The sequence below is a fragment of the Eschrichtius robustus genome, chromosome 2 (assembly GCF_028021215.1).
Source record: "Eschrichtius robustus isolate mEscRob2 chromosome 2, mEscRob2.pri, whole genome shotgun sequence".
In the NCBI taxonomy this organism is placed as follows: domain Eukaryota; kingdom Metazoa; phylum Chordata; class Mammalia; order Artiodactyla; family Eschrichtiidae; genus Eschrichtius; species Eschrichtius robustus.
In genome coordinates, this window is record NC_090825.1 from 139,866,872 (window position 1) to 139,892,585 (window position 25,714).

The following is a 25,714-nucleotide window of genomic DNA, read 5'->3' on the forward strand; positions in this document are numbered from 1 at the left end:
CTTTTGTTGGGAGTTTTTTTTTTTTTTTTTCCTTTTTAATTACTGATACAATCTTCGTACTATAATCAGTCTACTAAGATTTTCTATTTCTTCATGATTCAGTCTTGGAAGATTGTATGTTTCTAGGAATTTACCCATCACTTTCTAGCTCGTCCAATTTGCTGGCGTGTAATTGCTCACAGTAGCCTTGTAGGATCCTTTCTATTTCTTTGGTATCACTAGTTGTAACTTCTTTTCATTCATTTCTGATTTTCTTTTAGCTGTCTGTCTTAGTGAGTCTAGCTAAAGTTTGTCAATTTTACCTTTTCAAAGACCCAGCTGTCAGTTGTATTGATCTTTTTCTATTGTCTTTTTAGTCTCTATTTTATTTATTTCTGCTCTGATCTTTATTATTTTCTTCCTTCTACTGACTTTGGTCTTCCATTTGTTCTTTTTCTAGTTCCTTTAGATATAATTTTAGATTGTTCATTTGAGATTTCTCTCGTTTCTAGAGGTAGGCCTATACGGCTATAAACTTCCTTCTTAGAACTGCATTTGCTGCATCCCATAGATTTTGGTATGTTGGACTGTTGGCCCTTCATTTCCATGCATTCTGCATCCATCGATATGAAGGGCTTACTATACTACACCATTTTATATAAGGACTTGAGCTTCCACAGATTTTGGTATCCACATGGGGTCCTAGAATCAATTCACAATGGATGCCAAGGGACAGCTATATTTCCACTTTTATTTGTCTCAAGGTATTTTTTTTAATGTATTTATTTTAGTTATTTATTTTTGGCTGCACTGGGTCTTCGTTGCTGTGTGTGAGCTTTCTCTAGTTGCAGCGAGCAGGGGCTACTCTTTGTTGTGGTGCGCAGTCTTCTCATTGCAGTGGCTTCTCTTGTTGTGGAGCCCAGGCTCTAGGTGTGTGGGCTTCAGTAGTTGGGGCACACGGGCTCAGCAGTTGTGGCTCGCGGGCTCTAGAGCGCAGGCTCAGTAGTTGTGGTGCATGGGCTTAGTTGCTCCGCGGGATGTGGCATCTTTCCGGCCCAGGGCTCGAACATGTGTCCCCTGCATTGGCAGGTGGATTCTTAACCACTGTGCCACCAGGGAAGCCCTCAAGGTATTTTTTGATTTCTGCTTTGATTTCTGCTTCATTGACCCACTGACTGTTCAGTAGCATACTGTTTAATCTCCACATATTTCTGATTGTCCCAGTTTTGTTCTTGTAACTGATTTCCAGTTTCATACCACTGTAGTTAGAAAAGATGGCTGATATGATTTCAGTCTTCTTAAATTTATTGACACTTATTTTGCGGTATAACATATGATCTGTATTGCAAAAAGTTCCATGTGTACTTGAGAAGAATGTGTATTCTGCTGCTTTCGGATGGAATGTTCTGTATACAGATCTTCCTCAACTTACAAGGGGGTTATGTCCCATAAGTTGAAAATATTATTACGTCAAAGATGCATTTAATACATTTAACCTACTGAACAACATATCTTAGCCTAACCTACCTTAAACATGCTCAGAACACTTACATTAGTCTACAGTTAGTCAAAATCATCTAAGATATTTCATAGAAAATTCTGAATATCTCATGTAATTCATTGAATACTGTAGTGAAAGTGATAAACAGAATGATTGTACAGTAGTCCCCCCCTTATCTGCGGTTTTGCTTTTTGTGATTTCACTTACCCATGGTCAACCATAGTCCAAAAATATTACTGGGAAAATTCCAGCAATAAACAATTATAAGTTTTAAATTGTCTACTGCCCTGCATAGCATGATTAAATCTCATGCCATCCCACTCTATCCCACCCAGGATATGAATCATCACTTTGTACAGCATATTCATGCTGTATACGCCATCTGCCCATTAATCACTTAGTTGCCATTCTCAGTTATCAGATGGACTGTCACAATATCACAGTGGTTTTATTCAAGTAACCCTTATTTTACTCAATAATGGCCCCAAACCCCAAGAGTAGTGGTGCTGGCAATTCAGATATTCTCCTTACTGTGCCTCATTTATAACATACTTTATCATAGGTATGTATGTATAGGAAAAAACAGCATATACAGGGTTTCATACTATCTGAGGTTTCAGGCATCCATTGGGTCTTGGAATGTATCACCCCATGGATAAGGGGGGGGACGACTCTATGGTTATAGAATGGTTTTAAGTGTATCAGTTGTTTACCCTCATGATTATGTGACTAACTGGGAGCTGCAACTCACTGTTGCTGCTCAGCATCACAAGAGGTATCATAGCACATACTGCTAGCCAGGGAAAAGCTCAAAATTCAAAATTTGAAGTACATTTTTTACTCAATATGTATGGCATTTGTACCATCATAAAGTCAAAAAATCATAAGTCAAACCATCATAAGTTGGGGAACCATCTCTATATCTATTAAGTCCATGTGGTCTAATGTGTCACTTAAGGCCAATATTTCCTTACTGATTTTCATTGATATAAGGGGGTATTAAAGTTTCCTACTATTACTGTATTGCTGTCAGTTCCTCCTTTTAGATCTGTAATGTTTGCTTTGTATATTTAGGTGCTCTTAGATCAGGTGCATAAATGCACCTGATATAACTTACAAATGTTATATCTTCTTGCTGGATTGACCCCTTTATCATTATGTAATGCCCATCTTTGTCTTCTATTACGTTTTTGTTTTAAAGTCTATTTTGTCTAATAGAAGTATAGCTATTCCAGCTTTCTTTTGGTTTCCATTTGCATTAAAGATCTTTTTCCATCCCTTCACTTTCAGTCTGTGTTTATCCTTATATCTGAAGTGAGTCTCTTATAGGCAGCATATAGATGATGGGTCTTGTATTTTTTTTTTCACCCATTCAGCCACTCTATGTCTTTTGATTGGATAATTTAGTCCATTTTCATTTAAAGTAATTATTGATAGATAAGTACTTATGGCCATTTTGTTAATTGTTTTCTGGCTGTTTTGTCATTTCTCTCTGCTTGTTTCTTTTTCTCTTACTTTCTTCCATTGTGGCTTGATGACTTTCTATCATGTTATGCTTAGATTCCTTTCATTGTCTTTTGTGTATCTACTATAAATTTTTGCTTTGTGGTTACTATGAGGCTAATATAACATCCTATATATATTGCAGTCTATTTTATATTAATAGCAAATCAAGTTTGAATGGATTCTGAAACTCCACATTTTTACTGCCCCCAGCCACATTTTGTTTTGATGTCGCATTTTATATCTTTTTATTTTGTGTATCCCTTAATTATTGTAATTATAGTTATTTTTACTAATTTTTATTTCAACATTTATACATTAATCCACTATTTTTACTATAGATTTACCTTTACAAGTGAGATTTTTACTTTTACATGTTTTCTTATTACAAATTAGTGCCCTTTCTCTTCAGCTTAAAGTCCTTTTAACATTTTTTATAAGGCCAGTTTAGTGATAATGAACTCCTTTAGATTTTGTTTGCCTGGAAATCTCTTTATCTCTTCTTTAAGTCTCGGTGATAACCTTGCTGGGTATTCTTGATTGAACTTTTTCCTTTGGGCACTTTGAATATATCCTGCCATTCCTTTCTGGGCTGCAAAGTGTCTGATGAGAAATCTGCTTATAGTATTGTGGTGGTTCCCTTGTACATAACAAGTTGTTTTTGTCTTATTGCTTTTAAGATTCTCTCTTTAACTTTTTTTTTTTTTAATTTTATTTATTTATTTTTGGCTGTGTTGGGTCTTCGTTTCTGTGCCAGGGCTTTCTCTAGTTGCGGCGAGCGGGGGCCACTCTTCATCGCGGTGCACAGGTCTCTCACTATCGCGGCCTCTCTTGTTGCGGAGCACAGGCTCCAGACGCGCAGGCTCAGTAGTTGTGGCTCACGGGCCCAGTTGCTCTGCGGCATGTGGGATCTTCCCAGACCAGGGCTTGAACCCGTGTCCCCTGCACTGGCAGGCAGACTCTCAACCACTGCGCCACCAGGGAAGCCCTCTCTTTAACTTTTGACATTTTAATTATAATGTGTCTTGGTATGCCTCTCTTTGCGTTATGCTGTTTGTTTGGAACTCTCTGGCTTCCTGAATCTGGATGTCTGTTTTCTTCTCAGATTAGAGAAGCTTTCAGCCATTATTTCTTCAAATCATTCTGCTCCTTTCTTTCTCTCTTCTCCTTCTGGGACCCCCTATAATGTGAATATTATTCTGCTTGATGTTGTCCCATAGGTCCTTAATCTATCTTCACCTTTTAACATTCTTTCTTCTTTATGCTGCTGTGTTTAGGTGAGTTCCACTGTCCTGTCTTACCGATCATTGATATGTTTTCTGTTTCATCTAGTCTGCTGCTGACCCCTCTAGTGTATTTTTTTTTCAGTTCACCTATTGCATTCTTCAGCTCTGTGACTTGTTTTTGGTTTTATTTTCTGTCTTTGTTGAAGTTCTGTGTTCATCCATTCTTCCTTCCAGTTTGGTGAGTATTATTTTGAACTCTTTATCATGTAAATTACTTATCTCTGATTCAGTAACTTTTTTCCTGGGGTTTTATTGTTCTTTTATTTGGAACATATGCCTCTGTCTTCTCTTTTCGTTTGACTCTCTGTGTTTGTTTCTATGTATTAGGGAAACAACTATCACTCCCCATTCTTAAAGGAGGAGCCTTTTGTAGGAGATGAACCTTACTGTGTAACCTTGCCCTAGCTCATGGTTGCCTCTCAAGCCTTTGTGATAGTATTTGCAGCTTGATTTATTTTTGATAGGTCTCAGTTGTTGAGCATGTGCCAAGGCCTTTGAGTGTTCCAGAGGGAAAGACCTCAGTCAGCAATTAGTTCATGCTGACTGGAAGCTAAACCCTCAGGCAGCAGCTTAAGGTATACAAGTGTATACAGTCCTGTGGGACCACACTTGTAGATCCTGCTGACATCCAGGTCAGGCAATCTGGAAGTGTCCCCTTAGCAACAGCGGAAAATATCAGGGCTCCAGATGAGCGTATGCACTCCTGTCTGAGAGGTTCTGGAAATCTGTAGTGAGGCCAAGTAGTAGTGCAAAGAGGGCATCCCCTGGCCTACATTCCCTGGGATCACTTCTGTAGCCTCAATCTATGAGGTCAACCTGAAACCTGCCCCTCAGACTGAAGCTGCAGGACAAGTAAATAGGCCTTTTCACAGGAAGACTGGGGGTGTGTTTCAGCCTGGTGTTTGTGCTGTGCCCTGGGGGTGGTAGCCCACCAACTGTCTTTAGGATTCTTTCATACACATGGGGCCCAGAAATGTAAGCACCCCTGGTCACCAGAGCTAGGCGCTCAAGGGGTGGCCCCTGTGGGGGCTGCACATGCCCGCCAGCTTCAGGGAGATCGCAGGAGGAGGGTGCACCCACTGGTGCTGGCAAGTCTGAGGGAGAATGCCAAACAGTGACGCCCACTAGCACCTTTATACCTGGAGAGAATCCAGCAGACTCCTTCCCCTCTGGCAGATGCTTTAAGATTAGCAAATGAATCTCCTTCACATACAGCATAGGCACTTTTCAAACTGGTGCTTTGTACTGGGCCCCAGGGTGAGTGAGCTTGTATGCAAGCCCTGTAAGACAGAAATCTCCATTCCCTACAGACCTACGGTGCTCCTGGATCTAAGCTCCTTTGGTTTCAAAGCCAGATATTTTGGGGGCTCATCTCTCTGGTGTACATCTCAAGGGTGGGGTGACTGATATGGGGCATAAACCCCTCGCTCCTCAGGGAGATGCCTTGTATTTGTGAGATCCCTCTTGACTGTGGGTGGCCACGCTGGAAGTGAGATTTTTGCTGACACCACGTCTCTGACTCTTCTACCCTTGCATCTTTTCATGTGGCCCTTTCATCCTTTGTTGTGAAAGCGCTGTTCAGTTTTCAAGTCTTTTGCCAAGAGAATGGTTTCATGTGTAGTTGCAGATTTGTTGTTTCTATGGTAGGAGGTGAGTTCAGGATCTTCCTACAACACCACGTTGAACTGCCTCCCGTGATATTTTAAATAAGTATTATAACTATCATAAATAGATAGTGATGAAATAAACCATTCATAAATATATTGTTATGTAACAGACTAAAAGTGGTCAGTTTTCTGTTTTGTTTTTTTAATGCTCTGTTACTTTTGTGTTTCCACTTTCCTTTCTCGACTTTCTGTGATCACAAAATGCCTATTACAACCAAGGGAGGATGAAATAAAAAGTCCTTTATATCCTTCTAATTTAGCAGCCCTAAACCAAACATCTTGAAAACATCTTTTCCACAGTGAGGGATTAATTCTAGCAACCAAAAACCACCAGTGAATGTGACAAACACAGTCAAGCCTGGGATTTGTGTTATTGTAACATCAATATGATACCTCTGTTGTCCTAGAAAACTTAAACCATCATTGGGAATATCAATACTGATACTTTTGCTTTATTTAAGAAATTGATTAATTTAACATTGCAGAATGGAAAAATAAACTTCTCACAGATCAGTAAAACACTACTGTCTCCTGTGTGCTCCTCCCCTCCCCACTCCCCCGCACAGGATAAATGCAGCTTTTTGCCACTTGCCTAACTAACAGATTCTACATATTAGGTTTCAGCAGCTGTTGCTGACACACTGTTCCATCCTAAATGTCCTGTTTCCTTTTCAGCAGCTCAGCAATAGTCTTGGTACCCAATCATGTGCTGAAAACATAAAATTATTTTGATAGGAATTAATAGAGAACATGAGCCAGCAGATGATATAAGTCTGTCTGAATCATGCCCACACTTTGAAGAAAACACGAATTCTTAATGGGAATAATTTCCAAAGCCAGAGAAACTGAACAATGAGCATTGCCCCCAATACTTCATATCACCTAAAGATGACAAGGTAAGAAGTTAACATTCTAAAATTTCAAAAGCATTGAGTCATTGATTCTTAACTATAGCATGATATAAGCACATTCCTCTTTCTAGTGTTAGCCTCTGTACATGTATATACAATGTATTCATGCATATATGAAAACATATTCTATTATCTAAAATCAACAATATTTGTTTGCTTCAATTTAATTATTTAATTCATTAGTGGCTTGTACTCTTTCTAACATTCTGGTTTTTTTCCTGTAAAACTCTTAATCCCGTGAGATCAAAGACTCGGTAATACAGGTGGTCTTAAGCAAATCAACATGACAGTGCATGCTTGTTGAATGAATGAGTGAGTAAATAAGTGAATGCAAATGAAGGCAAATCACTTGGTAGACACTTTAAGTAGGGGAGGCAGAATGTAATTCTTTGTCTCTTCTAAGAGTCAACAGCCATTTGGAGGGCAAAAGTTAATAATACAAATTAAATAATTCAAGACAGTGACAATGCTGTAACAAAGGAAAGATTCTCTACTGAGTGGCACAGACCATTTTTAAAATAAAGATTGAGCCAGCAGGGGCTGGGCTGTTTGAGAAAAGATTTGTGGAGAACATGGAACTTGAACTCAATTGTTCAAAAAATATCAGTTGAATGCCTACTGTGTGCCATGCACCATACTGTTTGATACGCATTATTTATTTTAATTCTCATATGTCTAGGAGGTATTGTGATTATCCTATTTGATTGACAGGAAGACTGAGGTTTAGAGAGGTTAACAACTTCCACAGAAATAGGAGATAGTGAAGACATGATTCCAAATCAGGTATTCGGATGGCAAAGCCCCTTGTTACTACCTACTACCCCAAGTGCCCTTCCTGAGTCTTAAAGAAAAGGTAACATGTAGTGAAAGGGGAGAGGCAATATAATTACAAGTGTGGATGTGACAATTCACGTGGCAGCTTCAAATATTTAGGAAACCAAGAGTTGACAGCCTGATTATCCTAAGGCCAACTTATATTGAAATAATGAAATGGTGATGATGACCACAGTATATGTTTGAATTCTTTCAGTGTGTTAGGCACTGTGTTAAGCACTTCACGTGTAAAGTCTCATTGATGCCTCGCTTCAGCTTTGTGATCTGCATTGCACCGAGCTCTGAATTCCAGCAGGTAGTGGGTGGGCCTTCATGGCCAGGTTAAGCGTGTTTGGCATTCATCCAAAATGAAGAGACATTTAAGACTGTCAAGTAGTGGAATGATACAATAAAACTTACCAATAGTTTGATGTCAATATTTTATTATGTATATGCATTTCTTAGTGACTATTAGTGAAATTTTTAAAATGATACTTTAGTAAGATTAATATGATTGGGAATAATGGATTTTTCATATGTGAGAATGAGCGTGCATTTGTGTGTATGCTGGCAAGATGAGAAACGTTCTCTGAGAATTAGAGGGAAGAGATTAATTTGGAGACTAAAGCAATAAGTGTAAGATGACATTGGCCTGAAAAACACTGATAACATTGGGAATGGAAGATGGGATAGATGGTATATGTGGAAGGAAGGATTAGAAAAAATTTAAAAACTGAATAGATCTTGAGCCCAAGAACATGAGCTAAAATCTTTCTGTAGTTTCATGTTGGGAGAAGAAAAGAGAATTCAAATATATCAGTTGGAAACTGCCTGCTGTACCATTGTGTCTTTCTACATACCAACTTCCCATATGCTTCTTATGGCTTGAATTTGGGTGCTTTTCTGTGGGAACTACACAGACTCTGGCAGTCCTCCAGTTTTTTTATAGGAATTTCTCTTGCCTGGGACCTGATGCGGGACCTGTCTACATTCTGGCTATTAGAAAGGACTGTTTGTTTGTTTGTTTATTTGTTTGATCCAATTACCTAGTCTGAACAAAATCACTGAATGAGGTTCAATGGGGGTCTGTCTTCTCTGTGGCTTCTCAGGATGTAGCACCCAGAGCAGCTGGCAGAGAGGAATGGAGCAGCATATATTCTAATGCGGTTAATTTATTCTAATGAGCTGCATTCTCTAAAATCAGACTTGCTGATGTTGGCAGGAAATAAATTTAACTCTCCTGCACAAATAGATGCAAATCTGAATTCTCTGAAACATCTCATTTTCCACAAGGTAATCAAGATTCATAAAACTTCTATTTAGGATCTGGGCACCAGGGGGTCAGTGTCCTTGAGGGAAACAAAACCTTCTAATGGAAATTATATTTCAGTGGTGTTAATCTCACGGGATCTGATAAATGGACACGGTGGAGTTGAATCTTATTTGGCTTCATTGTCCTTTCTGCCATACATTTCATTCAACACCAAGGTAATCAAATACATAAAATCTGCATTATTCGCTTCTGGCCCAGAAAACACTATCTAGTGCCCTTAATCAAAAGAACAGGAGACGAAGTTGATAGCACATTATTTTCTAAGGTTATCATCATCTTCAAAATTTTTCTGTTTTAAAATCTCATCTTCTTGGCCCAAAATTCAACTAACACCTCTCTTCTCTTCCATTTTCCTAGAACTTCATTAACTTCAGACAAAAGGTGATGAGACCATCCCAAATCTGTCCTTTCCAACAGTTCTCAGCCCCCAGTGCACTATCATCAATAGCTCCCTGAATAACAACCTATTCAGGAAAAGGAGAGTTTTGGCACCAAAATGAAGAATAATAGACATAATTTTTTAAACTTGTTTTTTAAAGCATGACATACTTTCAACAGTTCAAATGTAAATCTCACAAAGCCCCGAGCACATGTCTGGACTAAGGAGCACTTGTGACTTTCAGGACAAGCATTCTGAATTTAAAGTCAAGATTGATGATGGGTTCAGCTAGAAACAAGTTTGCATCACTGAGTCAAAATAATTAATGGCACATTTAATATTCTTCCATTCCATGTGGAGAAAAAAATAGATTCTGCGCAAGAAGTCAGCTCACCCTCTTAGACTTCATGGCCATCTGAGCCGGGATGCTTTAAGGAGTGAGCTGCTTGTAACTTTGAAATCACTAGTGCTTATGTATGTGATCAGGTAAAGGTAAGATGATAGGGGAAAGGACCTTCTTGAGAGATTCAAGGGGTAGTGGTAGTTTGATGGCATATAGGGGAATGTGGAAGTGAATTATGAAAGGCAAAATGTACTGTTTAAATATTTGGTTACGGGAAATATAATTTCTTAAGTTTTGGTATAAAGGAGTTGATCTGATGAGACAGTGGTGTTTGTCAATGTGTTCAGTAAGCGTTTTATCATTTACTGTTAGCTATAAGCCAGAAGATATTGAAGGGGAGATGTGCTGTCATTACACTTGGAATAAAATGCAGAGTCCATTCCATGACCTCCAAAAGCCCCACGTGAGTGATTCTCAACTGATTCATAGGTACCACCCATTCTAATTGAATCAGTTTCAAGTGCAATGTAGGTGCTGCTAGTTTTAAAAGTTCCCCAGGTAGTTCAAATGTGCAAAAAGGACTGAGCAATACTGTCTTCCATAATAGAACTCTTTCTTTTTTTTCTTAAACAGTACCTACCACATAGGGTTGCTGTGAGAATTGCATGAGATAATGCACATAAGCAAGCATGGTGCAGAAGCATTTATTAAATATTAACTCCCATGATTATCATTTTATAAATAAAAAAAATTTAGTGACTAGTGGAGCCAGGGTTGGACTTCAAATCCCATTTTTTTTCCATTTCACCACAGGGCCACTGCCAAAGGAGAGAAGGGAAAGTGAAATTTGGGGGCATAATCAATGGGATCCCCCAAATAGTATCCCTAGTTAGAAGTTTCATTAGATGATTAGTTAGGATGTAGATTTTGCTGCTAATAACCTAAATATCAGTGGCATAAACAAGGCAAGCTTATCTTCCTTTTTTTTTTGAATTTTAATTTATTTTTTATACAGCAGGTTCTTATTAGTTATCCATTTTATACATATTAGTGTATACATGTCAATCCCAATCTCCCAATTCATCACACCACCACTACCCCCACCACTTTCCCCCCTTGGTGTCCATACGTTTGTTCTCTACATCTGCATCTCTATTTCTGCCTTGCAAACCAGTTCATCTGTACCATTTTTCTAGATTCCACATATATGCGTTAATATACGATATTTGTTTTTCTCTTTCTGACTGACTTCACTCTGTATGACAGTCTCTAGGTCCATCCACATCTCTACAAATGACCCAACTTCATTCCTTTTTATGGCTGAGTAATATGGTCAACTAATCGATGACAAAGGAGGCAAGGATATACAATGGAAAAAAGACAGTCTCTTTAATAAGTGGTGCTGGGAAAACTGGACAGCTACATGTAAAAGAATGAAATTAGAACACTCCCTAACACCATACACAAAAAGAAACTCAAAATGGATTAAAGACCTAAATGTTTAAGACCGGACACTATAAAACTCTTAGAGGAAAACATGGGAAGAACGCTCTTTGAGATAAATCACAGCAAGATCTTTTTCGATCCACCTCCTAGAGTAATGGAAATAAAAACAAAAATAAACAAATGGGACCTACTGAAACTTAAAAGCTTTTGCAAAGCAAAGGAAACCATAAACAAAACGAAAAGACAACCCTCAGGATGGGAGAAAATATTTGCAAATGAATCAACGGACAAAGGATTAATCTCCAAAATATATAAACAGCTCATGCAGCTCAATATTAAAAAAACAAACAATTCAATCCAAAAATGGGCAGAAGACCTAAATAGACATCTCTCCAAAGAAGACGTACAGATGGCCAAGAGGCACATGAAAAGCTGCTCAACATCACTAATGACTAGAGAAATGCAAATCAAAACTACAATAAGGTATCACCTCACACCGGTTAGAATGGGCATCATCAGAAAATCTACAAACAATAAATGCTAGAGAGGGTGTGGAGAAAAGGGAACCCTCTTGCACTGTTGGTGGGAATATAAATTGATACAGCTGCTATGGAGAACTGTATGGAGGTTCCTTAAAATACTAAAAATAGAATTACCATATGACCCAGCAACCCCACTACTGGGCATATACCCAGAGAAAACTAGAATTCAAAAAGACCCATGCACCCCAGTGTTCACTGCAGCGCTATTTACAATAGCCAGGTCATGGAAGCAACCTAAATGCCCATCAACAGATGAATGGATAAAGAAGATGTGGTACATATATACATAATAGAACTCTTGAGTCTCTCTCTCTGACCTCATAATCCCCACACCCACGATATTCCACCTTTCACTAGCCAATTTAGTGGTAGACTAGGCCAAGCTCTCTTCTACTTTAGGACTTTGCTGTTTTTGCTTGGCATGTTCTGATACTGACCACTCCTTCCTTTCACCCTTCTTACTCCTAGTAGATAGTTACATGGTTGTCCCTTCAAATGTCACCTCCTGAGAGAAGCCACTTGTAACCTATTATCTAAGAAGATTCCCCATCTCCATTATATTTTATCACCTCAAACCCTGTATTATTTGCTTTATGGCATCTGCCACTATTGGAAATCCTCATTCGGTCACTCCTTCCCTTGTATACTGTCTGGCAGCCCTTTCTACAAACTAGAGAACACTGTGCCTGTCATATTGCTTATTGATGTATGCTTTGTGCCTAAAACCATGCCTGGCCCATAGCAGTGTTCACTCCTATGTGTTAAATGAACAAATATTCGTTGAATGAATAAATGAATGGATGAATGAGTGAGTGACTGACTGAAAGGTCAACTGAAAAAACAATGCGTTGGAAAATCTTTCTTGACCATGAATTATTGGTCACTAAATTCCAATGCCTGCCTTATATTGCAGACTGCATTTAATCTTTCTACTTAAAGCATTTTTCTTCCCTAGTCCTTTCTTTACTTTCCCAAGCAATAAATGAAACAGACTTCGGATCAAAGAGTATGCAGCACATGTGCCAATGGCCAAAACAATTTTCTATCAGAAAATTCAATCAAGGATTCTTTAATCAGAACATAAATCTTCCAGACACACATCACAGACTATACCACATTAGATCATAACTGCTTTTTTTTTTTTTGCTTTTCCCCCCATCCATTTTGCAATTACAACCTCTCAGTGGTAGAGGAACAGCACTGAAGTAGCAGAGAGAAAGCAGTACACTGAAAAAGCAGTTTTAGACATGATGAACTTGGTCCTTTTAGTTTACCTCAGTCTGCAATTTCAACTCTCATGGGACTCAATCAAATGGAATCAGGCAATGTGGATCAATACTGTGAAATTCTGTTGTAAAGGGTATAGTATAAAATAAACATTAAGAAGAGACTGTCTTTACCCCCCTCCCCCTTCTAGCAGAAACACCCTTATTTCTCCCATGTCTATGGAATTTGAGAACTCTTTTTTTTTTTTTTTTTAAACAGCTGAGAACTCTTTACTATTTCCTTTCCTATTTTCTCCAGCCCAGGGAGAACATTAATGAGAAGAACCTGACTTTATCCCAATCAATCTTCTCAATTTTATACACTTATCATAAAGAGTGGCCATATGTGAATTGACTGTACTTGGCACTAGACATATTCAAAACAGTGAAAACCTGTAGAAAGAAAAACCTTATCAGTTACTATTTTTTTTTTTAAATTTATTTATTTATTTTCGGCTGTGTTGGGTCTTCGTTTCTGTGCGAGGGCTTTCTCTAGTTGCGGCAAGCGGGGGCCACTCTTCATTGCGGTGCGCGGGCCTCTCACTATCGTGGCCTCTCTTGTTGCGGAGCACAGGCTCCAGACGCGCAGGCTCAGTAGTTGTGGCTCACGGGCCTAGTTGCTCCGCAGCATGTGGGATCCTCCCAGACCAGGGCTCGAACCCATGTCCCCTGCATTGGCAGGCAGATTCTCAACCACTGCGCCACCAGGAAAGCCCAGTTACTATTTTTTAGGGCAAATAAGTAAAATCTTATTAATCAGGGAGATTTTAATGAAAATATTTTAGTTCATTTAAACTAAAGTTTCAAATATAGACAAGTTCAGTTTGTATCATTTTTTGAAATCTGAAGAGTTTAGGATATGCAGTGGTAAAAATCATGAAAATGGAAGAAGATATAAGGAAGAGATGTCATATTCCATAAGCTACCAGTAAATTGGCTCAAGAGATCTCTTAATGCTTCCCAAGAGTGATACATAAAGTTTTCTACTATCTAGCCAAACTGGAATTGATGGCCAGAAATATAGTATGTCTGTTTTGAAAGGCATACATTGAGTTCCGGATGGGATACCAAAGCCATAGCAAATGTTCTTCACAGGAACATCTTATATAAAAAGCATTTGCAAGAGCATTGTTCTACCAAATGAAAAAAAAAGATTTTTCTGTAGTTCTTGAGTACATATAATTTATTTTTACAAAAAAATACTATACATTCTGTATTTCACTTTGAAGAGTTTTCTTTTTCAACTTTAATTTTCATGATTTTTTCAAACATTCAGAGACCCAAATACCTATCACCCAAATTTAACAAATATTGCCATCTTCCTATATTTTCTTCAAAGCGTTCTCTCTTATTAAACAAATGTATTTACAGATATCATATAAACACCATTCTTAATAACTATACCCTGCTTCTTAGAGTTAACCATTATTTGGAAATTAGAGTGTATCATTCGCATAATTACTGTCAACCTGTCTTCTATATCTCTTAATTGCTCCTTCATGCTTTTTATTTCTTTGTCTCTGTGGGAAGTGCCCTGGGTGAATTCTTCACTTACTAGCTGTGTGGTTTTGAGCAAGTTACTTAACCTCTGTAGATCAGCTTTCTCATTTGTAAAATGTTGACAATAATACTGCCTACCTCACAGGGTTGTTAGAAGATTGTCATTTACAAAACACTTAGAAAAGAACGTGGTATAAACTGCTCAATAATATATCTCAATTCATTTTATTTTTCTTTGTCTGCAAACTAGAGTTTGTCCAAACTATTGTAAGTTTCTTTATAACTTCAGTATTTTCTTCATTGCCAATATTTCTAAGTGGTTCTATTTCACATCCTACTATTTTTATTTCTGCCTCTGTTAGTGTCACAAATTGTCCTTTTAATGGATATTGTCCATTCATTTACTTCTTTTATACACTTGTTCAGAAGGCTCTAAGAAATGTATTTCACTTGGAATAAATTCTGATTCATATTTTTCTTCATTGCCTACAATATCTGGTTGACTTTTACTTTTTACTCATTTATTTTTCTTTTTAAAAATTTTTTATTTTATATTGGAGTATATTTCATTAACAGTGTTGCATTAGCTTCAGGTGTACAGCAACATGATACATATATCTATTCTTTATCAAGTTCATTTCCCATTTAGGTTATTACAGAATATTGAGCAGCATTCCCTGTGCTATACAGTAGGTCCTTGTTGGTTATCTATTTTAAATGTAACAGTGGGTACATGTCAATCCCAAACTCCCAATCTATCCCTCCCTCCCACCCTTCCTTCCTGGTAACCATAGATTCGTTCTCTAAGTCTGTGAGTCTGTTTCTGTTTTGTAAATAAGTTCATTTGTATCACATTTTTAGATTCCACATATAAGTGATATCACATGATATCTGTAATTCTCTGTCTGACAGACTTCACTTAGTATGATAATCTCCAGGTCCATCCATGTTGCTGCCAATGACATTATTTCATTCTTTTTATGGCTGAGTAATATTCCATTGTATATATGTACCTCATCTTCTTTATCCATTCCTCTGTCGATGGACATTTAGGTTGTTTCCATGTCTTACCTATTGGAAATAGTGCTGCTGTGAACATTGCAGTGCATGTATCGTTTCAAATTATGGTGTTCTCTGGATATATGCCCAGGAGTAGGACTGCCGGATCATATGGTAGCTCTATTATTAGTTTTTTGTTTTTTTTAACATTTTTATTGGAGTATAATTGCTTTACAATTGTGTGTTAGTTTCTGCTTTATAACAAAGTGAATGAGTTATACATATACATATATCCCCATATCTCTTCCCTCTTGCATCTCCCTCCCTCCTACCCTCCCTATCCCACCCTTCTAGCTGGTCACAAAGCACCGAGCTGATCTCCCTGTGCTATGCGACTGCTTCCCACTAGCTATCTATTTTATATTTGGTAGTGCATATATGTCCATATATACACTACCGCTCTCTCACTTTGTCCCAGCTTATGCTTCCCCTTCCCCGTGTCCTCAAGACCATTCTCTAGTAGGGCTGTGTCTTTAGTCCCGTCTTGCCCCTAGGTTCTTCATGACCAATTTTCTTTCTTTTTTGTCTTAGATTCCATATATATGTGTTAGCATGCGGTATTTTTTTTTCTCGTTCTGACTTACTTCACTCTGTATGACAGACTCTAGGTCCATCCACCTCACTACAAATAACTCAATTTCGTTTCCTTTTATGGCTGAGTAATATTCCATTGTATATATGTGCCACATCTGCTTTATCCATTCATCTGTCGATGGACACTGAGGTTGCTTCCATGTCCTGGCTATTGTAAATAGAGCTGCAATGAACATTGTGGTACATGACTCTTTTTGACCTATGGTTTTCTCAGGGTATATGCCCAGTAGTGGGATTGCTGGGTCGTATGGTAGTTCTACTTTTAGTTTTTTAAGGAGCCTCCATACTGTTCTCCATAGTGGCTGTATCAAATTACATTCCTACCAACAGTGCAAGAGGGTTCCCTTTTCTCCACACCCTCTCTAGCATTTATTGTCTCTAGATTTTTTGATGATGGCCATTCTGACTGGTGTGAGATATCGCACTGTAGTTTTGATTTGCATTTCTCTAATGATTAATGACATTGAGCATTCTTTCATGTGTTTGTTGGCAATCTGTATATCTTCTTTGGAGAAATGTCTATTTAGGTCTTCTGCTCATTTTTGGATTGGGTTATTTGTTTTTTTGATATTGAGCTGCATGAGCTGCTTGTAAATTTTGGAGATTAATCCTTTGTCAGTTGCTTCATTTGCAAATATTTTCTCCCATTCTGAGGGTTGTCTTTTCGTCCTGTTTATGGTTTCCTTTGCTGTGCAAAAGCTTTTAAGTTTCATTAGGTCCCATTTGTTTATTTGTGTTTTTATTTCCATTTCTCTAGGAGGTGAGTCAAAAAGGATCTTGCTGTGATTTATGTCATAGAGTGTTCTGCCTATGTTTTCCTCTAAGAATTTGATAGTGTCTGGTGTTATGTTTCGGTCTTTAATCCATTTTGAGTTTATTTTTGTGTATGGTGTTAGGGAGTGTTCTAATTTCATTTTTCACATGTAGCTGTCCAGTTATCCCAGCACCACTTATTGAAGGGGCTGTCTTTTCTCCACTGTATATTCTTGCTTCCTTTATCAAAGATAAGGTGACCATCTGTGCGTGGGTTTATCTCTGGGCTTTCTATCCTGTTCCATTGATGTATATTTCTGTTTTTGTGCCAGTACCATACTGTCCTGATTACTCTAGCTTTGTAGTATAGTCTGAAGTCAGGGAGCCTGATTCCTCCAGCTCCATTTTTCGTTCTCAAGATTGCTTTGGCTATTCGGGGTCTTTTGTGTTTCCAAACAAATTGTGAAATTTTTTGTTCCAGTTCTGTGAAAAATGCCAGTGGTAGTTTGATAGAGATTGCACTGAATCTGTAGATTGCTTTGGGTAGTAGAGTCATTTTCACAATGTTGATTCTTCCAATCCAAGAACATGGTATATCTCTCCATCTATTTGTATCATCTTTAATTTCTTTCATCAGTGTCTTATAATTTTCTGCATACAGGTCTTTTGTCTCCTTAGGTAGGTTTATTCCTAAAATACCTAAGGTATTTTATTCTTTTTCTTGCAGTGGTAAATAGGAGTGTTTTCTTAATTTCACTTTCAGATTTTTCATCATTAGTGTATAGAAATACAAGGGATTTCTGTGCATTAATTTTGTATCCTGCTAGTTTACCAAATTCATTGATTAGCTCTAGTAGTTTTCTGGTAGCATCTTTAGGATTCTCTATGTATAGTATCATGTCATCTGCAAATAGTGACAGCTTTACTTCTTCTTTTCCGATTTGGATTCCTTTTATTTCTTTTTCTCCTCTGATTGCTGTGGCTAAAAATTCCAAAACTATGTTCAATAATAGTGGTGAGAGTGGGCAACCTTGTCTTGTTCCTGATCTTAGTGGAAATGGTTTCAGTTTTTCACCATTGAGGATGATGTTGGCTGTGGGTTTGTCATATATGGCCTTTATTATGATGAGGTAAGTTCCCTCTATGGCTACTTTCTGGAGGGTTTTAATCATAAATGGGTGTTGAATTTTGTCAAAAGCTTTCTCTGCATGTATTGAGATGATCATATGGTTTTTTTCCCTTCAGTTTGTTAATATGGTTTATCACATTGATTGGTTTGCGTATATTGAAGAATCCTTCCATTCCTGGAATAAACCCAACTTGATCATGGTGTATGATCCTTTTAATGTGCTGTTGGATTCTGTTTGCTGGTATTTTGTTGAGGATTTTTGCATCTATGTTCATCAGTGATATTGGCCTGTAGTTTTCTTTTTTTGTGACATCTTTGTCTGGTTTTGGTATCAGGGTGATGGTGGCCTCGTAGAATGAGTTTGGGAGTGTTCCTCCCTCTGCTATATTTTGGAAGAGTTTGAAAAGGATAGGTATTAGCTCTTCTCTAAATATTTGATAGAATTCGCCTGTGAAGCCATCTGGTCCTGGGCTTTTGTTTGTTGGAAGATTTTTAATCACAGTTTCAATTTCAGTGCTTGTGATTGGTCTGTTCATATTTTCTATTTCTTCCTGGTTCAGTCTGGGCAGGTTGTGCATTTCTAAGAATGTGTCCATTTCTTCCAGGTTGTCCATTTTATTGGCATAGAGTTGCTTGTAGTAATCTCTCATGATCGTTTGTATTTCTGCAGTGTCAGTTGTTACTCCTCCTTTTTCATTTCTAATTCTATTGCTTTGAGTCTTCTCCGTTTTTTTCTTGATGAGTCTGGCTAATGGTTTATCAATTTTGTTTGTCTTCTCAAACAACCAGCTTTTAGTTTTATTGATCTTTGCTATCATTTCCTTCATTTCTTTTTCATTTATTTCTGATCTGATTTCTTTCCTTCTGCTAACTTTGGGGTTTTTTTGTTCTTCTTTCTCTAATTGCTTTAGGTGTAAGGTTAGCTTGTTTATTTGAGATGTTTCTTGTTTCTTAAGGTAGGATTGTATTGCTATAAACTTCCCTCTTAGAACTGCTTTTGCTGCATCCCATAGGTTTTGGGTCATCGTGTTTTCATTGTCATTTGTTTCTAGGTATTGTTTGATTTCCTGTTTGATTTCTTCAGTGATCTCTTGGTTATTAAGTAGTGTATTGTGTAGCCTCCATGTGTTTGTAGTTTTTACAGATTTTTTTTCCTGTTACTGATATCTAGTCTCATAGCGTTGTAGTCAGAAAAGATACTTGATACAATTTCAATTTTCTTAAATTTACCAAGGCTTGATTTGTGACCCAAGATATGATCTATCCTGGAGAATGTTCCATGAGCACTTGAGAAGAAAGTGTATTCTGTTGTTTTTGGGTGGAATGTCCTATAAATATCAGTTAAGTCCATCTTATTTAATGTATCATTTAAAGCTTGTGTTTATTTATTTTCATTTTGGATGATCTGTCCATTGGTGAAAGTGGGCTGTTATAGTCCCCTACTATGATTGTGTTACTGTCCATTTCCCTTTTTATGTCTATTAGCATTTGCCTTATGTATTGAGGTGCTCCTATGTTGGGTGCATAACTATTTACAATTGTTATATCTTCTTCTTGGATTGATCCCTTGATCATTCATTACGTACTGTCCTTCCTTGTCCCTTGTAACATTCTTTATTTTGAAGTCTATTTTATCTGATATGAATATTGCTACTCCAGCTTTCTTTTGATTTCCATTTGCATGGAGTATCTTTTTCCATCCCCTCACTTTCAGTCTGTATGTGTCCCTAGGTCTGAAGTGGGTCTCTTGTAGACAGCATATATATGGGTCTTGTTTTTGTATCCATTCCGCCAGTCTATGTCTTTTGGTTGGAGCATTTAATCCATTTACATTTAAGGTAATTGTCAATATGTATGTTCCTATTACCATTTTCTTAATTGTTTTGGGTATGTTATTGTAGGTCTTTGCCTTCTCTTGTGTTTCCTGCCTAGAGACGTTCCTTTAGCATTTGTTGTAAAGCTGGTTTGGTGGTCTTAGCTTTTGCTTCTCTGTAAAGGTTTTAATTTCTCCATCAAATTTAAAGGAGATCCTTGCTGGGTAGAGTAATCTTGGTTGTAGGTTTTTCCCTTTCATCACTTTAAATATGTCCTGCCGCTCCCTTCTGGCTTGAAGAGTTTCTGCTGAAAGATCAGCTGTTAACCTTATGGGGATTCCCCTTGTATGTTATTTGTTGTTTTTCTCTTACTGCTTTTAATAATTTTTCTTTGTATTTAATTTTTGATAGTTTGATTAATATGTGTCTTGGCCTGTTTCTCCTTGGATTTATCCTGTATGGGACTCTCTGTGCTTCCTGGAGTTGATTAACTATTTCCTTTCCCATATTAGGGAAGTTTTCAACTATAATCACTTCAAATATTTTCTCAGTCCCTTTCTTTTTCTCTTCTTCTTCTGGGACCCCTGTAATTTGAATGTTGGTGCGTTTAATATTGTCCCAGAGGTCTGTGAGACTGTCCTCAATCTTTTCATTCTTTTTTCTTTATTCTTCTCTGCAGTAGTTATTTCCACTATTTTATCTTCCAGGTCAATTGTCCGTTCTTCTGCCTCAGTTATTTTGCTATTGATCCCTTCTAGAGAATTTTTAATTTCATTTATTGTGTTGTTCATCATTGTTTGTTTGCTCTTTAGTTCTTCTAGGTCCTTGTTAAACGTGTCTTGTATTTTCTCCATTCTATTTCCAAGATTTTGGATCATCTTTATTATCATGACTCTGAATTCTTTTTCAGGTAGACTGCCAATTTCCTCTTCATTTGTTAGGTCTGGTGTGTTTTTACCTTGCTCCTTCATCTGCTGTGTGTTTTTCTGTCTTCTCATTTTGCTTATCTTACTGTGTTTGCGGTCTCCTTTTTGCAGGCTGCAGGTTCATAATTCCTGTTGTTTTTGGTGTCTGTCTCCAGTGGCTATGGTTTGTTCAGTGGGTTGTGTAGGCTTCCTGGTGGAGGGGACTCGTGCCTGTGTTCTGGTGGATGAGGCTGGATCTTGTCTTACTGGTGGCCAGGTCCACGTCTGGTGGTGTGTTTTGGGGTGTCTGTGACCTTATTATGATTTTAGGCAGCCTCTCTGCTAATGGATGGGGCTGTGTTCCTGTCTTGCTAGTTGTTTGGCATAGCGTGTCCAGCACTGCAGCTTGCTGGTCGTTGAGTGGAGCTGGGTCTTGGTGTTGAGATGGAGATCTCTGGGAGATTTTCGCCATTTGGTATTACGTGGAGCTGGGAGGTCTCTGGTGGACCAATGTCCTAAACTTGTCCCTCCCACCTCAGAGGCACAGCCCTGATGCCTGGCTGGAGCACCAAGAGCCTGTCATCCACACGGCTCAGACTGCTAGTGTTGGAAGGTCTCCTGCAGAGTCAGGAGGTGGCTCTGTCTCACCGTGAGGACAAGGACACTGGCAGCAGAAGTTCTGGGAAGTACTCCTTGGCATGAGCCCTCCCAGAGTCCACCATTAGTCTCACCCTATTATTAGTTTTTGAAGGAACCTCCATACTGTTCTCCATAGTTGCTGTACCACTTTACATCCCCATGAACAGTGTAGGAGGGTTCCCTTTTCTCCACACCCTCTCCAGCATTTATTGTTTGTAGACTTTTTGATGATGGCCATTCTGACCGGTGTGAGGTGATACCTCATTGTAGTTTTGATGTGCATTTTTCTAATATTTAGTGATGTTGAGCATCTTTTCATGTGCCTCTTGGCCATCTGTGTGTCTTCTTTGGTGAAATGTCTAGGTCTTCTGCCCATTTTTGGATTGGGTTTTTTGTTTTTTTGATATTGATCTCCATGAGCTGTTTGTAGATTTTGGAGATTAATCCTTTCTCAGTTGCACCTTTTGCAAATATTTTCTCCCATTCTATGGGCTGTCTTTTTGTTTTGTTTATGGTTGGTTACCTTTGCTGTGCAAAACCTTTGAGTTTAATTAGGTCCCATTTGTTTGTTTTTATTCCTATTACTCTAGGAGATGGATTGGAAAAGATCTTGCTACGATTTATGTCAAAGAGGGTTCTGCCCATGTTTTCCTATAAGAGTTTTATAGTATGCAGTCTTACATTTAGGGCTTTAATCCATTTTGAGTTCACTTTTGTGTATGCTGTTAAAGAATGTTCTACTTTCATTTTTTTACATGTAGCTATCCAGTTTTCCCAGCACCACTTATTGAAGAGACTGTCTTTTCTCCATTGAATGGTTTTGCCTCTTTTGTCATAGATTGTTTGACCACAGGTGCCTGGGTTTATTTTTGGGCTTCATATCCTGTTTCATTTGGTCTATATTTGTTTTTGTGCCAGTACCATACTGTCTTGATTACTGTAGCTTTGTAGTAGAGTCTGAAGTCAGGAAGCCTGATTCCTCCAGCTCCGTTTTTCTTTCTTAAGATTGCTTTGGCTCTTCTTTGAGGTCTTTTGTGTCTCCATATAAAATTTTAAGATTTTTTGTTCTAGTTCTGTGAAAAATGCCATTGGTAATTTGATAGGGATTGCATTGAATCTGTAGATTGCTTTGGGTAGTATAGTCATTTTGACAATGTTGATTCTTCCAATCCAAGAATATGGTGTATCTTTCTATCTGTTTGTGTCATCTTTGATTTCTTTCATCAGTGTCTTACAGTTTTCAGAGTACAGGTCTTTTGCCTCCTTAGGTAGGTTTATTCCTAGGTATTTTATTCTTTTTGATGCGATGGTAAATGGGATTGTGTTTCTTTAATTTCTATTTCTGACCTTTCGTTGTCTGTCAGTGTATAGAAATGCAACAGATTTCTGTGTATTAGTTTTGTATCCTGAAACTTTTCCGAATTCATTGATAAGCTCTAGTAGTTCTCCGGTAGCATCTTTGGGATTTTCTATGTATAGTATCATGTCATCTGCAAACAGTGACAGTTTTCCTTGTTCTTTTCCAATTTGGATTCCTTTTATTTCTTTTTCTTTTCTGACTGCCTGGCTAAGACTTCAAAAACTATGTTGGATAAAAGTGGTGAGAGTGGACATCCTTGTCTTCTTCCTGATCTTAGAGGAAATGCTTTCAGGTTTTCACCATTGAGAATGATGTTTGTTTGCTGTGGGTTTGTCGTATATGGCCTTTATCATGTTGAGGTAGGTTCCCTCAATGCCCACTTTCTGGAGAGTTTTTATCAAAAATGAGTGTTGAATTTTTGTCAAACGATATAAGAATTGTAAGTATATATGCACCCAACATAAGAGCACCTCAATATATAAGGCAAATACAGCCATAAAGGGAGAAATCAACACTAACACAATAATAGTGGGGGACTTTCATCAATGGATGGATCAATCCAGACAAAAAATTAATAAGGAAACACAGGCCTTAAATGAAACATTAGACCAGATGGACCTAACTGATGTTTATAGAGCCTTCCATCCAAAAGCAGCAGAATACACATTCTTTTCATGTGCACATAGAACATTCTCCAGGATTGATCACATGCTGGGCCACACAGTGAGCCTCAGTAAATTTAAGAAAATTGAAATCATATCAAGCATCTTTTCTCACCACAATGCTATGAGATTAAAAATCAAGTACAAGAAGAAAACTGTAAAAAACACAAGCATGTGGAAGCCTAACAATATGCTACAAAACAACCAATGAATCACTGAAGAAATCAAAGAGGAATTCAAAAAATTCCTAGAGACAAATGAAAATCAAAGCACACGACAATGCAAAACCTATGGGACACAGCAAAAGTAGTTCTAAGAGGGATGCTTATAGCAATACAAGCTTACCTCAGGAAACAAAAAACTCAAATAAACAACCTAACCTTACACCTAAAGCAACTAGAGAAAGAAGAACAAACAAAACTGAGTTAGTAGAAGGAAAGAAATCATAAAGATCAGAGCAGAAATAAATATGAGATGAAGGAAACAATAGCAAAGATCAATGAAACTAAAAGCTGGTTCTTTGAAAAGATAAAACTGATAAACCTTCAGCCAGACTCATTAAGAAAAAAAGGGAGAGGGCTCAAATGAAAAAGGAGAAGTTATACATGACACCACAGAAATACAAAGGATCATGAGAGACTACTATAAGCAACTATATACCAATAAAATGGACAACCTAGAAGAAATGGACAAATTCTTAGAAAGGTACAATTTCCCAAGACTGAACCAGGAAGAAATAGAAAATATGAATAGACCAATCACAAGTAATGAAATTGAAACTGTGACTAAAAAACTCCCAACAAGCAGAAGTCCAGGACCAGATGGCTTCATGGACGAATTCTGTCAAACATTTAGAGAAGAGTTAACACCTATCCTTCTGAAACTATTCCAAAAAATTGCAGAGGCAAGAACACTCCCAAATTCATTCAATGAGGCCACCGTCACCCCGATACCAAAACCAGACAAAGATATCAGAAAAAAAGAAAATTACAGCCGATATCACTGATGAACATAGATGCAAAAATCCTCAACAAAATACTAGCAAACCAAATCCAACAGTACATTAAAAGGATCATACACCATCATCAAGTGGGATTAATCCCAGGGATGCAAGGATTTTTCAATATCCGCAAATCAATCAGTGTGATATACTACATTAACAAATGGAAGAATAAAAATCATATGATCATCTCAATAGATGTAGAAAATCATTTATTTCTTGACTCTGTCCTCAGCTTCTCCTTAAATCATCTACCTGCCCATAAAATCCTTGTTAACAACTTACTGTGTCCTTTCCATAGTTCACTTAACACACACACACACAAACACACACAGATTTTTGGACTTTTTTTAATAAAATGACACATTTTGTGGAACACTTGTGGAAAATATTGAGATGTTATATGAGAAAAGTATCCTGGAATCAAATAGTTTTGGGAAACACTGGATCACAAAAATTGAATAGCATTATCTACTGCCAGACTTTTAGTGCATTTATCACAGAAATGTGTGCAAGCTATGTATTCCTCCAAATCATTTGACAGTGAAACCCTTAACAGGGAAATTAAGGCATTGGTATTATGAGGGACAGACTTTGGGAAACACTGACCTAACACTTGCAATGAATTTCATTTACTCTTTAACTGTAAATTCAGCTTTCATCCATTTGGAGACCAGACATATTCCAAATCAAGGGGCCAAGAAGCCATATATTAACTCTACTCTAGCTTCTTATTTTGCATACAGAAGTTGGGTTCTTATCCTCTTGCCTGGTAACCAAGCCTCTGCCTAAAACCTGAGAATCAGAAACCAAACATCTGTCTTGGTTTCCTGTCCTGGCCTTTGATGTGAATTGTCCAAGATGTGGTGTACTGACCTGAAACCAAGTGGTCTACTTTCTGGTCCTCTAATAATTAACTGTCTTCTCATCACGTTACCCAATACACAAGTTGCTATGGTATCCAGGTCTTCATTCTAAGTTTACCTCTCATCAATACATAATTTCAGAAGGGAGTATAAAATTAATTAAAGAAGAAGAACATAGAATCATAGAGAAAGTAAGTTTTGGCTTGGGTATTTATTGAAATAGGGACATATGAGTTAAAAGGCTGTTCCTTTTTAGCTATCTTTAGTCTTCCTCATACACTTGATTGCCAAATTAAATGAGTTAACATATAAGGGCATGTAGTATTATGCTGGTGCAGTATAGGCAACAAATGTTAGTTTACATTTCATTCTTTAAGCAAGCTTAAACAGCCAGGATTTCCTTGTTTATAATATGCAGAATGTCTAGCAAACATAGTGGGACCACATAAGAACCTGTGATACTTT